Source organism: Mustela putorius, unplaced genomic scaffold (assembly GCF_011764305.1).
Source record: "Mustela putorius furo isolate JIRA1106 unplaced genomic scaffold, ASM1176430v1.1 tig00537248_pilon_pilon_pilon, whole genome shotgun sequence".
Classification (NCBI taxonomy): Eukaryota; Metazoa; Chordata; class Mammalia; order Carnivora; family Mustelidae; genus Mustela; species Mustela putorius.
Genome location: NW_025422387.1, coordinates 14,361,692 through 14,376,657, shown reverse-complemented (window position 1 = coordinate 14,376,657; position 14,966 = coordinate 14,361,692).

Genomic DNA, 14,966 nt, shown 5'->3' with positions numbered 1-14,966 from the left:
CCCCACCCCACCCCTCCGCCTGCCTCTCTGCCTACTTGTGATCTCTGTCTGTCAAATAAACAAATAAAATTTAAAAAAAAATAAAAATACCTGGTGTTTTGAACACACACTCTGCGCGGAGCTTCACATTAACTCTCTTGGCTCCTTCAACCCTCACAATAATCCTCAGGGGTATTATCCCCGTTTCACAGGTGAGGAAATAGGCAAAGAGAGGTGTCCCAGCTAGGGAGTGTCAGAACTGGAGTCAGAGCCAGGAAGCTGTCACACTGAGGGACAAATGCCCATCAGGGACAGCCTCCATCTAGGACATTAACCACTCCAGAGAGCATGGCTTCCTGAGTGTCGTGTCCGCCCCCCAACCCCTGGCCCTGAGACAAGGCCTTTTTGAGGAAACGAAGGGACAAGAGGGAAATCAAGCTAAACTGGGGGTCCTCGGGGCCTAGCATTGGGGTCACGTCCATTCACAGGCATCCGTGGGCCTCGAGATTCACGGATTCACGGACAATCCAAAACAGATCGGCAAGCAGGAACCATATGATCGTGTTTCTAGATGGATAGATACAAATGAGCCTGGGAACATTGTTTGTTTCTGGGGAGAGGAGGGGACCCCAGAGACAGGAGGACAGAGTGGAATGAAGGCTTCTCTTTTGCACTACTTCATTTTTACATGGTCCTGGTGGGATACAGCAGGCACTCTCGGATGAGATGGTGTGGGGGAGGCTTTCCATAAAGGGGCTCTTTACCTAAGTGGGAGCAGATGTAGAAAAACCCAAGGGATGGAGTATTGGGGCAGGGGCTGGGGCTGGTCAGCAGGCTCAGACTGGTGAGCGGTGGGAATGGCCTCCAGCGCTTTGGAGAGGGCTGTCCTGAGGGGCCAGAACCACGTGACTCCAAGCCAGGAGGTAGGAGGTAGTAAATGCCTCCACCACTACCATGCTCCTATCTCCTGCTGGTCTCTCCACTTACCAAAGGCAACCACCAGACAGACTCCCGGGGCATGGGGCAGGCTACAGACAGAAGAGCACCCCTGCAGGGCAGACCTGACCACCACACAGTGGAGGTTTCCATGATACTGATGAGCTAAGGAGTATATATTTGGACTTCATCCCTGGGTCTTGGCACAGAGCACCTGAACCCTTGTAAAATGGATGACAGAGGTGACAGGGGCATCTTTTGTTCCACTATTTGAACTTAGTCCCCATTCTAGATTTAAGACCTTCCAAGATCTTGGGAATCTCTGGAGGGATGAAATTGTCTTTTTGTATGTTAATGAGATGGCTGATGGCTGGTGGGGCAAGGGCGGGGAGCTCACCACCCACAAGACCTGGACCAGATTAGAGGATTAGAAATTTCAGGTCTCGAGTTTAAGTGTCTTCCTTCAACTCAGGTCATGATTCCAGGGTTCTGGGATCCACCCCTGCATCAGGGTCCCTGCTCAGCAAATAAATAAATAAAATCTTAAAAAAAAAGAAAGAAAGAAAGTTCAGGCCCTCCCACCCACACCTGACCTCTAAGGGGGGAGGAGGGGCTGCCGACCAAATTAATCAATGGCCAGTGATTTTAATCAACACCACCTATGTCACAAAACCTCCATTAGGATCCTAAAGAAGAGAGTTGGGAGAGCTTGCAGGTTGGTGAACACACGCTTGTGCTGGGAGAGTGGTGCCCCCCTACTCCACGGGGACAGAGCTCCTGTGGTAGGGACCCTTTCTTATTTTTTTTTACAAGATTTTATTTATTTATTTGACAGACAGAGATCACAGTAGGCAGAGAAGCAGGCAAGAGAGAGAGGAGGATGCAGGCTCCCTGCCGAGCAGAAAGCCTGATTCGAGGCCCAATTCCAGGACCCTGAGATCATGTCCTGAGCTGAAGGCAGAGGCTTTAACCCACTGAGCCACCCAGGCGCCCCTCCTGCGGTAGGGACCCTTTCAAATCCCACCCTAGCTACCTCTTCCTCCGACTGTCATTTGCATTCTTTATCATACTACTTTCTAATAAACCAGTTATTACTGTGTGTCCCTGAATCCTGGGAGCTATCATAACAGATTATAGAAACTGAGGATGGGGTCATGCATGGGAGCTTCTGATGGGAAGCCAAGTCAGAAGTGGGGGTACCCTGGGACCCCAATACCTGTGAGTGGCATCTGAGATGGGGGCCGTCTTGAGGGACTAAGCCCTTAACCTATGGGGTCTGCAATAAGCCCGCGTAGTTAGTGTCAGAGCTGAGCTAAAAGCTGAGTCTTTTTTTTTTTTTTTTTTTTTTAAGATTTATTTACGTATTAGAGCAAGAAAGCGTGAGTAAGAGATGAGCAGACTCCCCAGTGCAGGGCTCCATCCCAGGACCCTGAGACCAGGACATGAGCTGAAATCAAGAGTGGGATGCTTACCTGATGCAGGTTTCCCAGGCTCCAAGAGGCCTGTACAGTATTTCTACCTACCATTCAGGGAACAAAATGCAGTCACACGGCCACCCCTAGTTGCAAGAGAAATGAGGAAATACCTTTATTCTAGACAAGATCAAGATTCTGTTGCTAAGGAAAAATGGGAAGAATGTCTGTTAGATGTGTAATTAGCTGCAAATAATCGTAGCATCTCCAGTCATTAGGCCCTTACTATGCGCCGGTACAGTGTATCTGTGGTCAAACAGGATTGACCGCTGCCCCTTCCGTAGCCAGGGACACACACACACACACACACACAAGCCATTTGCCCCTTCACTGTGAGCTGCCCATGTGAGACGTCTTTGTAATGTGATCCCAAGCAGGGAGGGGAAATGTTCCCTTAATGTTCCCTCAGCATAATAAGGTCAGGGTTACTGGTTCTCATGAAATTCAGTCAAAACGCTGTGACTTGGAGAAATATTAATTTCCCATGCAGATAGGGGGGAATGTTTTCAGAAGGAAATTAATCTTGGTGGCTGGAGATAACGTTTGATTTCATATATACTGATACAAGTCCAGCGCTGTCTGGCATGGAAACCCCCCACTGTTCCAGCCAACCCCAGCCTCCCGCTCCTGCCCCCAGAGGAGTCAACAAATGGTGAGACCAAAGTCCCTCTGTTCCCCTCTGCGAGTCAGCAGAAACTCCGGAGAAGAAAGGCTTTTGATAGTCAGCGGACTCTGGGAACTGTGTACTTAGCAATTTACAAAAAGGGGCTTCAGTGGGGACTCTGACATTTTTACAGAGATGGGTGATGGCTGGAGAGTCAGGAGGAAGGGAGGGCATGAGGCATGCGAAGGTAGGAGAGAGAAGTAGGCGGTGCAGAGAGGAAGGGAACATCACAGGGCTGCCATTTTGTACAACTCCAGGGTCACACCCACCCACAGAGAAGAGAGGCCAGCACTGTTTCTAAAGGGCCTGTAGAAAGGAGATGACCTTCGACCTTCTGGGAGCGCTGGTGGAGGAAGGAGCTCGAAAGGGGGAGGTGGCAGCCGTGACCATCCCCTGGGAAATGAAGCTACCCCAAGACTGGAGACATGGTTTGGGGTTCCTGAGGATTGGTGATTTGGGCAAAACCCAGGAAGGATGGATCCTGGCTATGGAGCAGCCAGTCTGAACCAAGACACCCGCACTGAAGCCTGGCACAGAAATGGTGGTCTTGCCAGCCTTGGGGGGTGGTTCCACAGTCTTGGACCGAGGGCATAGATGAAAGGCCAGAAGGCCCCCTCAAACATATTTTCCTGTAGAGGACTCCCATGACCTTTGTACAAGACTAAAAATAAGAAGCTGAGTTATGACCGAACATGAGTGCCACCCTCCCTGAACACGAGGAAGCCTTGGGTCAGGAGTAGTTGGATTTCAGATAAATAAAGTACTGTTCCCTTAGTATCTGTGGTGGAAATTCATATCCCCCCTTGCAACCTGCAAGGAAATGGTGTTATTTTAGGCAGATGGCCAGACCCTTCTGCAATGAGTTGGCAAAACTTGAGGAGAGGGACATGACCTTCCACAAGACTGCCCTCACCTCACCTCAGACACCAACTGCAAGATTGGGGTGTCCCTGGGCCACCCTCACATTTCCCTTTTTATATTTTGGGAATGAGTTGGGGAATGGAAAAAAAGAAAAGGTCAAGACTGATCAAAAGTGTAGTTCTTGAGACAAGGGAAACAAAATGAAAGCTATTAAGCCTTGATTAAAATTCTCCCATCTTCTCCCTAGAAACCGTATGCACCCACAGCCTTCCCCTAGTCAGTTAAGGACAACTCTGTGGCATCATTAGGAGTCCGGGTTCTTTTCATTTTCCTTCTCAGCAGTCTACAGCATCAGCTTCACTGAGTTGTGACTCCCCTCGTGGTCACAAAGTGGCTGCCACCACGCACTGAGGCATCTTGGCTTCCTAGGGGGAGAAACAGAGGGGGAGTGGCTTCCATGCAGTAGTCTAGCCAGATCTGAATCAACCAGGGGCCAAAGAAGAAGGAATTACCACACTTGATTTAATCTGGTGGTGATTCTCTCGGAAGTGCAGTCCTAGGACCAGCAACAACTGCCTCCCCTGAGAACATTTTAGAAAGGAAAACCCGAGGGCACCTGGTGGCTCAGTCGGTTAAGCCTTAGGCTTAGGTCATGATCCCAGATCCTGGGATGGAACCCCACATTGGGCTCCCTGCTCAGTGGGGAGTCTGCTTCTCCCTCTCCCCTGCTTGTGCTCTCTCTTTCTGGAAAAAAAAAAAAAAATGCAAATCTTCCAGCAGACCCAGGGAGCCAGTGTTTCCTAAGCCCTGCGGGGGATTCTGATACCCTGATGGAGAACCACTGCCTTAAGTAAAAGTCTTCATAAACCACCTTCAAGGTCCAGGTGTGAGGGTGATGTTGGAGAAAGGTAGGTGAGTTGGCAGGAGGGCCATGAGGGAAAGAATGCCCTCCCCAGTGGGCACTGCAAATCCTGCTGTGGATAATGAGATGACAGGGACAATGTGGGCTCAGGAGTCCCCATCTGCAGCAAGGAGACTGTAAGACTGAGGTCTCTTCTGTTACAACCCTCAAGGGAACGGGATCTACCCACTGGACAGAATAAGCGCCTACACATCCATCATCAATGGATCTCACAGTGGTCCTTTAAGAGATGTTACAAAATTTCTATTGTAGCCATGATGAAACTGAGGTTCAGAAAATTCAAGGCTACACAGGTATACACAGCCACCCATCTGGGTCCTACCCTCTACGCCATGGGAGACAGTCAGTCTCCCGTCCACATGACCAGTGATGATGTACCAGTCAACAGCAGAGTGATGGGAAAAGCTAGCTTCCGATCGGAACAACTAGTAACAAAGGGGAATGAACATTTCATGTAGAGAATTTTAACCTAATGGTAAAACCAGCTAAAAGTTAGTTTTATCAAAATGTAATAGCACTTCTTACCAATGTCAGTTACAAAATACTCTCGCCCTCCATCCCCAGTTGGTTTAAGTTCTGAAAGAACTCCTGTACTGTTGGGTTTTAGTAATATAAATGACTCTATAATAAGTATATAATTAAATTAAAATAGAACACAAGTAATATAAATGTAAAACTGGTACTTTGTAATATCTTTGGGGTGTTTTTGTTTTGTTTTTAGTAATCATTGTAGTCTACTTATAGGGAAGTTAATTCGGAGAATTCCCAGTGATATGGCTACTCCCCGGGCAGCTGGTCTCAGCTATCTTGGTTTTAAGAGTAGGTTTTTAATGATATAAAATCACTGGGGGTGGTCATAACACCAGCCCCAATGGCACTACGTGTTCCTCCTTCAAACAGTAGATTTCGGGTGCCTGGTGGGCTCAGTTGGTTAAGCGATTGCCTTTGACTCAGGTCATGATCCTGGAGTCCTGTGATCAAGTCCTGCTTCAGGCTCCCAGCACCATGGGGAGTCTGCTTCTCCCTCTGACCTTCTCCCCTCTCATGTTCTCTCCTCACTCTCTCTCTCTCGAGAGTGAGGAGAGAATCTTTAAACAGAATCTTAAAAAAATAAATAAATAAACAGTAGATTTAAAAACAAAACAACACAGAGATAGTACAGTGATTAAAAAGATGAAGAAACAGAACCTAACCTACCTCTAATTTGGTCATTTTAGAAGGCCACTGGGAGTAATAAAATTTAAAAAGATGAAACACAGTGTGAACAGCAAGATGTAATACTTCTGTTTGTTTGGTCAGTGCTAATTTTAGTTCCTGCATGATATTTTTACTGAATTCACTAATAAGTTTAAAATTGAAATGTATTCCTACTTCTTTTTTTTAAAAAGATTTTATTTATTTATTTGACAGAGAGAAATCACAAGTAGATGGAAAGGCAGGCAGAGAGAGAGAGAGGGAAGCAGGCTCCCCGCTGAGCAGAGAGCTCGATGCGGGACTCGATCCCAGGACCCTGAGACCATGACCCAAGCCGAAGGCAGCGGCTTAACCCACTGAGCCACCCAGGCGCCCCCAATGTATTCCTACTTCTTAACCATTAATTGTTTTAAAAGGAAAGAATGGGAGTGCCTGGGTGTCTCAGTAGATTAAGCATCTGATTTTGGCTCAGGTCATGATCTTGGTGGGGGGGGAGTCCTGGAATGGGGCCCCCTGGGGTCCCGTCTGAGTTCAGTGGCCTGTTTGCTGAGCCTCTCCCTCTGCCCCCTCCCCCGCTCTGGTGCTTGCTCTCACTTTCTCTCTCTCTCTCAAATAAATAAATAAAAATCTTTAAAAAATAAATGAAATGAAATGAAACCATGACTCAAGAAAATAATAATCTTTATTGGTTACCAAATGATTAATACTGAAAATGATTTTATCCTCTCGAGGAAGGGAAGGTTGAGAAATGATGTGTTGGGGGTCAAATACAGTCCTTCAAATGTCTGAAGGCTGTTTTCATGCCACCATTGCTAGTTCTCTCTTCCTGGCTAAATGGCCCTAATTTTTTTTTTCCTCACCTGTCTTACCACTAGAGCTTGGTGGGACTCTTCTGTGATTGTGGCAACTCGAAGAGTAGGGTCTGCAGAACAGAAGAGCAGACAAGTTTTTTTGTTGTTTGTTTTGTTTTTTTAAAGATTTTATTTATTTATTTGACAGAGAGATCACAAGTAGGCAGAGAGGCAGGCAGAGAGAGAGGGGGAAGCAGGCTCCCCGCTGAGCAGAGAGACCGATGCGGGGCTCAATCCCTGGACCCTGAGATCATGACCTGAGCCGAAGGCAGAGGTTTTAACCCACTGAGCCACCCAGGTGTCCCCAAACCACACCTATTTGCATGGCTAAAATGAAAAAGCCTGACCACAGAGAGCGGGTGAGGATCTGGAGCTGTAAGGACCTATTTAGCTAGAGCGACTCCATCTTGGTTAAAAGCGATTTTGTTGTTTGTGCAGCCAACTTAAACTGACCCTGCCCCCCTCCCCGCAGAGAAACTTACTTAGAAGCAAGTCTGGGAAACCAGTAAAATATGGTCGGCTATTTCCTAATAACAGAGCCCAGAATACAAGGCCAAGTCGGCCAGTTCCTGATAACAGAGCCCAGAATACAAGGACGAGTCGGGCCAGGTGGAGACATCCTATCAGTAAGAAACACACATACTTTCCCCCTAACCACCAAAGAATGTAAACCCCGCTGTTTGGGCACCAACCTTGAGCACCAATTCTGATCAGAGTAATAGGTTAGGTCAAACAGCTACTATAGGGTAAATTGTAATTCAATTGGCCACCTGTGTGTGACCCAACATGACTACAATCTCATTGGCCACCTATGTGTGGCCAGACTTTTGCTCTATAAAAGGTAGTCAGTAAGATGGGGAGGGGTCGCCCTCTTCAAAGGCGGCCCTGACCGGTCAGTCAGTCAATTCTTGAGCCTGTAAGCTGGGGGTGATCGCTCTCTTTGGTCTGTCTGACTTCTAAGGATTAGCATAGAATAGAGCTTTGCATAACTTCCACCTTGTCTCAGTCTCGTTCCCCTGACCAATCAGTCTAACAGTCTAACTTCTAATACTTATCATAAAATAAAGCTTTAAATAACTTTCACTTTGTCTCAGTCTTGTTTCATTTAATAACGGACCTAACAGAGCCGCTAGAACTGCCCAGCGCAACTGTTAGAACTGTCAAGTGGTATAACCACTTTGGAAAAGAGTTTGCAGTTTCTTAAAAAGTTAAATATACAATTAACATAAGATCCAGCCATTCTACTTCTCGGTGTTTACCGAGGACAAATGCAAACATCTGCCCACGAGTAACCATGTGCCACGCGAGTTCACAGCAGCTTTATCCGTAGTAGCCGAAAGCCAGAGACAGACCGAATGACGGTCAGCCAGGAGACGGATCAACAAAGCATGTCCTCTCCGTACAATCAAAGAGAAACTGAGCGACAACAGAGCCAAAGATTCATTCACGCACCACTACACAAATGAATCTCACAGTAATGGTGCTGAGTGAAAAAGAAGCCAGGCAAGACTGGGAACGTACGGTACGAGTTCAGTTCCATGGAAGCAATCTCCAGTGATGGAAAGCAGACTGGTGGTTCCTGGGGTCTGGAGGGCAGGCAGGCCAGGGAAGGTGGGGGGATTACAAAGCACACAAGGAAATTTACAGAGGTTCTAGGTGTGTTCATTATTGTGATGGCGATGATGGTTTCACTGATGTGCCCTGAACGCCAACGCTTATCAAATTACACACCTGAGACATGGGCAAGTTTGTGGTCAGTCCATTATACTGCGACAAACTCTTTTCACAGTCTACTCACCCCTTTACATTTTTTCAAGGGTTTGGGAGAAGATTTGAATTGCTTCCAATTACATTTTTTCTGCCAAGTCAGTCACCACGCAGAGACTTGGCATCCAGAAGTTCTGGCTATATTTGGCTTCTGTATGTTATGCATACAGCTTGGGGCCCGCCTCAGTAAATAGCAGTGGTTGGGATTAATAATGCTGTATTTCAGGTATCACCTGACGGGCACAGAACTTTCTATTTATTTATTTATTTATTTATTTATTTATTTATTTATTTTTAAAGATTGTATTTATTTATTTGACAGAGAGAGATCACAAGAGAGGCAGGCAGAGAGAGGGGGAAGCAGTCTCCCTGCTGAGCAGAGAGCCGGACCCAGGGACACCGGGCTCTATCTGAGGACGCTGAGATCATGACCTGAGCCGAAGGTAGCGGCTTAACCCACTGAGCCACCCAGGCACCCCAGAACTTTCTATTTAGACCAGATGTTGCAAACCCAAAAGAGGCCGTGAGGGGCCAGGTTGGTAAACAAGGTAAGATAAGCATTTACGATAGGCTGTGGCAAAGAAGATGTCAAGAAGAATTTACATCTGGTCTGAATGCATTCAAATTAGTGCGGGAATCCTTTCGTACATTGAGATCCTTCATCCATTTTGAGTCTATTTTTGTGTGTGGTGTAAGGAAATGGTCCAATTTCATTTTTCTGCATGTGGCTGTCCAATTTTCCCAGCACCCTTTATTGAAAAGGCTGTCTTTTTTCCATTGGACATTCTTTCCTGCTTTGTCGAAGATTAGTTGACCATAGATTTGAGGGTCTATTTCTGGGCTCTCTATTCTGTTCCATTGATCTATGTGTCTGTTTTTGTGCCAGTACCATGCTGTCTTGATGATGACAGCTTTGTAATAGAGCTTGAAGTCCGGAATTGTGATGCCACCAACGTTGGCTTTCTTTTTCAATATCCCTTTGGCTATTCGAGGTCTTTTCTGGTTCCATATAAATTTTAGAATTATTTGTTCCATTTCTTTGAAAAAGATGGATGGTACTTTGATAGGAATTGCATTAAATGTGTAGATTGCTTTAGGTAGCATAGACATTTTCACAATATTTATTCTTCCAATCCAGGAGCATGGAACATTTTTCCATTTCTTTGTGTCTTCCTCAATTTCTTTCATGAGTACTTTATAGTTTTCTGAGTATAGATTCTGTGTCTCTTTGGTTAGGTTTATTCCTAGGTATCTTATGGTTTTGGATGCAATTGTAAATGGGATTGACTCCTTAATATCTCTTTCTTCTGTCTTGCTGTTGGTGTAGAGAAATGCAACTGATTTCTGTGCATTGATTTTATATCCTGACACTTTACTGAATTCCTGTATAAGTTCTAGCAGTTTTGGAGTGCATTCTTTTGGGTTTTCCACATATAGTATCATATCATCTGCGAAGAGTGATAATTTGACTTCTTCTTTGCCGATTTGGATGCCTTTAATTTCCTTTTGTTGTCTGATTGCTGAGGCTAGGACCTCTAGTACGATGTTGAATAGCAGTGGTGATAATGGACATCCCTGCCGTGTTCCTGACCTTAGCGGAAAAGCTTTCAGTTTTTCCATTGAGAATGATATTTGCGGTGGGTTTTTCATAGATGGCTTTGATGATATTGAGGTATGTGCCCTCTATCCCTACACTTTGAAGAGTTTTGATCAGGAAGGGATGTTGTACTTTGTCAAATGCTTTTTTCAGCATCTATTGAGAGTATCATATGGTTCTTGTTCTTACTTTTATTGATGTGTTGTATCACATTGACTGATTTGCGGATGTTGAACCAACCTTGCAGCCCTGGAATAAATCCCACTTGGTCGTGGTGAATAATCCTTTTAATGTACTGTTGAATCCTATTGGCTAGTATTTTGTTGAGTATTTTCGCATCTGTGTTCATCAAGGATATCGGTCTATAGCTCTCTTTTTTGGTGGGATCCTTGTCTGGTTTTGGGATCAAGGTGATGCTGGCCTCATAAAATGAGTTTGGAAGTTTTCCTTCCATTTCTATTTTTTGGAACAGTTTCAGGAGAATAGGAATTAGTTCTTCTTTAAATGTTTGGTAGAATTCCCCCGGGAAGCCGTCTGGCCCTGGGCTTTTGTTTGTTTGGAGATTTTTAATGACTGTTTCAATCTCCTTACTGGTTATGGGTCTGTTCAGGCTTTCTATTTCTTCCTGGTTCAGTTGTGGTAGTTTATATGTTTCTAGGGATGAATCCATCAAAATCCTTGAGGAGAACACGGGCAGCAACCTCTTCGACCTCTGCCGCAGCAACATCTTCCTAGGAACAACGCAAAAGGCAAGGGAAGCAAGGGCAAAAATGAACTATTGGGATTTCATCAAGATCAAAAGCTTTTGCACAGCAAAGGAAACAGTTAACAAAATCAAAAGACAACTGACAGAATGGGAGAAGATATTTGCAAACGACATATCAGATAAAGGACTAGTGTCCAGAATCTATAAAGAACTTAGCAAACTCAACACCCAAAGAACAAATAATCCAATCAAGAAATGGGCAGAAGACATGAACAGACATTTCTGCAAAGAAGACATCCAGATGGCCAACAGACACATGAAAAAGTGCTCCATATCACTCGGCATCAGGGAAATACAAATCAAAACCACAATGAGATATCACCTCACACCAGTCAGAATGGCTAAAATCAACAAGTCAGGAAATGACAGATGCTGGCGAGGATGCGGAGAAAGGGGAACCCTCCTACACTGTTGGTGGGAATGCAAGCTGGTGCAGCCACTCTGGAAAACAGCATGGAGGTTCCTCAAAATGTTGAAAATAGAACTGCCCTATGACCCAGCAATTGCACTATTGGGTATTTACCCTAAAGATACAAATGTAGTGATCCAAAGGGACACATGCACCCGAATGTTTATAGCAGCAATGTCCACAATAGCCAAACTATGGAAAGAACCTAGATGTCCATCAACAGATGAATGGATCAAGAAGATGTGGTATATATACACAATGGAATACTATGCAGCCATCAAAAGAAATGAAATCTTGCCATTTGCGACAACATGGATGGAACTAGAGCATATCATGCTTAGCGAAATAAGTCAAGCAGAGAAAGACAACTATCATATGATCTCCCTGATATGAGGAAGTGGTGATGCAACATGGAGGCTTAAGTGGGTAGAAGAATAAATGAAACAAGATGGGATTGGGAGGGAGACAAACCATAAGTGACTCTTAATCTCACAAAACAAACTGAGGGTTGCCGGGGGGAGGGGGTTTGGGAGAAGGGGGTGGGATTATGGACATTGGGGAGGGTATGTGATTTGAAAATTAAAAAAAAAAAAAAAAAAAAAAAAAATTAGTGCGGGAAAATAGACGTTGGTTGACTGTGTGGGGCAGGTCTCCAGGAGTGGGGCGCGGGGACCCCCGCACTGTCACGTTAGCAGGATAACTGTAAAAGAGGTCCTTGCAACTTAGTGATTCCATAGTAACCGCTAACATTTCCACAGAAGACTTTTACTTGGTCCTCCCTACAATTCCGCGTGCTAAGTAAGATTATCTCGGCTCTCTATAAAGGAGGAGACTTAAGTTTCAGAGGTTCACTAGCCCAGGGCCAGCGAAACCAAGATTCCACCTTGCTTCTTTTCAGCCCTGCCTCAGTTTTTGCCCCTACCCGGCTACACCTATGATTGTATGAGCTTTGTTTACCCCCCGTGGAGTAAACCCAGGGAGAAAACTCAGCTTTCTCTTCTTTATCCCCAGAGTGGTCACTTCCCCGGGGGCCAACCTTGGTTTGGAAGGAGAAAGACAACAGGGGGCCCTCTGGTGGGCGTTCTAGGGAAAAAAACTTGGAGATGGGAACCTTCTCTTTCAACTCCGTTTCTTTGTTTATGAATTTTCTTTTCAAGGAGTTCGTCTGTGTCGGATATCCTGGGATAAAAATGCAGTTAAGGGAGTCCTTCAAATGTCTGAAGGCTATTTTCACTTCAGTTAAGTTCACTTCAAGGAGACCATTGCATAAGAACTCAAACTTGTAAAATGGATCCATTTATTCACTCCACAAATTCTTATACATCTGATATGTGACCAGCTTAACAGTTAGTGGGACTAACTGGATGCCAGGCACAGTTTTAAGTGCTTTGCAGGTATTAACAATTAGTCCTGAAAGAACAACAATTCAGATGGGTTCTGTGACGTCTTGGTCCACCCAAACTGCCCTGAGTGGCTTAAGCAACAGAAATACTATTTCTCAATTTTGGAGGCTGATAGTCCAAGATCAAGGTGCCAGCAAGGTAAGTTCCCTTCTTTCTTCTCCTCCTTCTCCTCCTCCTCCTCCTTTTTCTTCTTCTTCTTCTTTTTAAAGGTTTTATTTATTTATTTGACAGAGATCACAGAGAGGCAAAGAAGCAGGCAGAGAGGGAAGGGGAAGCAGGCTCCCCGCTGAGCAGGGAGCCCGATGCTCAATCCTAGGGCTCTAGGACCATGACCTGAGCTGAAGGCAGATGCTTGACCAATTGAGCGACCCAGGCACCCCTTCTTTTTTCTTTTTTCCCCCCCAGATTTTATGTTTAAGTAATCTCTACACCCAATGTGGGACTCAAACTCACAACCCCAAGATCAAGAGTCGCACACTCTACTGCCTGAGCCAGCCAGGTGTCCCTACATAGGTAGGTTTCTTTCTGTGGACTCTTTTCTAAGCTTGCAGGTAGGCCCCCCCCCCTTTTTTTTAAGATTACTTATTTATTTATTTGGGAGAGACAGAGATAGTGAGAGAGAAGGAAAGGGAGAAGCAGGCTCCCCACTGAGCAGGGAGCCCGACGGAGGGCTCATCACCTGATGGAGGCATCACCATGGAGGAGAAGCCGAGAGAGTTACATGAGGGTACAGCAGTGGCCCCTTGTCTAAACCAGGGAGTTAGAGAGAGGGACTTTCCTGAGGACGTGCTGGGTGGGCCTCTTGTGGCATGGAAAGCAATGTGGAACAAGGCACATTCTAGAAATTAAAGAAGTGTGGGCAGGATGAAGAAAGCCACAAAAGGTGTGGAGGCTGGAGAGAAGAGCTGGGGCTAGACTTCACCCGCGGCAGAGAGGAGGAGGAGAAAGAGAAACATCGTGGGACTCATTTTTTTTTTTTTTTTTGGAGAATAAACTGAGTGGGACGCAGGTAGGTGGGATGACTTCTCTAGGGCTCCTCTAAGTGGACCCCCTGCCCCCCAGTTTACCCCACCCTCTTCTGCTCCCTACCCCAAAGCATAAACATCTTGCCTCAATTTACACAAAACTTTTCAGGAGGCAGGGCAGTCACACATAGGATCAGTCATAAAGGAAAGGGAATGAGAAAAAGCCTGGCATATTGGAGTCCCTACTTTGGGCCACTTCATTCATTCAGAGGAGTCCCCAGGAGGCGTGGATCAGAAACAAAGCCAAGAGTTCCCTGAACCCATTTCCCCTTCCCAGGCACTGACTAGGCAGTGTTCCCAAGCGCCCTTGCATCTAGGGAGGACTGTTGCCTTTGCTGCCAATAGGGTGTGGACGGAGGGATGTACTCTCCACCACGCCTGGCCAGGAAGGAACCCATCCAGTCTTTCACGTTCTCTGTCCTGTCCAGTGGGAAAGGGAACAAAGGAATTTAAGATGGTAGGAGCCTTATGATAGGAAGGAACCTGATCCTGAGTCTGTGGGTCAGCAGAAGGCTGTGTGCCTCTGCATCAGACCTAGCATGAGAGAGAAATAAACCTTTGTGGGGTTACGCCAGTGATGTTGTGTAGTGCTTTGTTTGGCAGTGAGCCAATGCTGATTCATGCAAGGTGACTGATAGTGTACTCCTAGTTTGGATGAGGAAACAGAGGTCCAGGGACGCTGATTAAGTAAATTCAGGTCACACTCCTCAAAGAGTACAGCAAGTATTTGAATCAAGCTCTGCCTGACACTTGGCATCTCTCTCTCGTTCGCTAGTTTCTGTCTTCAACTCCTTAGAAACTGTGTAAAGAATGCACGCAGGGTTTAGTGTGAACGCAGCCTAATTCACTTACCAGTTCCCCACCAGTGAGAGGTGCTGCCATTTCCCCCCTCACTGTCCTAAGTAATCCTTCAGTGACTATGCTTCTACTAGACCTTGATGTGTAATCCTCGATTGTTCCTTTAGGATAAATTCTTAGTGATGGAATTTCTAGGTCATGGTGTTCATATGTATGTATACAGGCTTTGGAAAGCCAAATTTGGTAGCCAAATAAGTCCCACCACGCCCTGCCTTCTGCCCCTTTCTGGCTCCCGAGTAGGTGGCTGATGACTGGAAGGCGC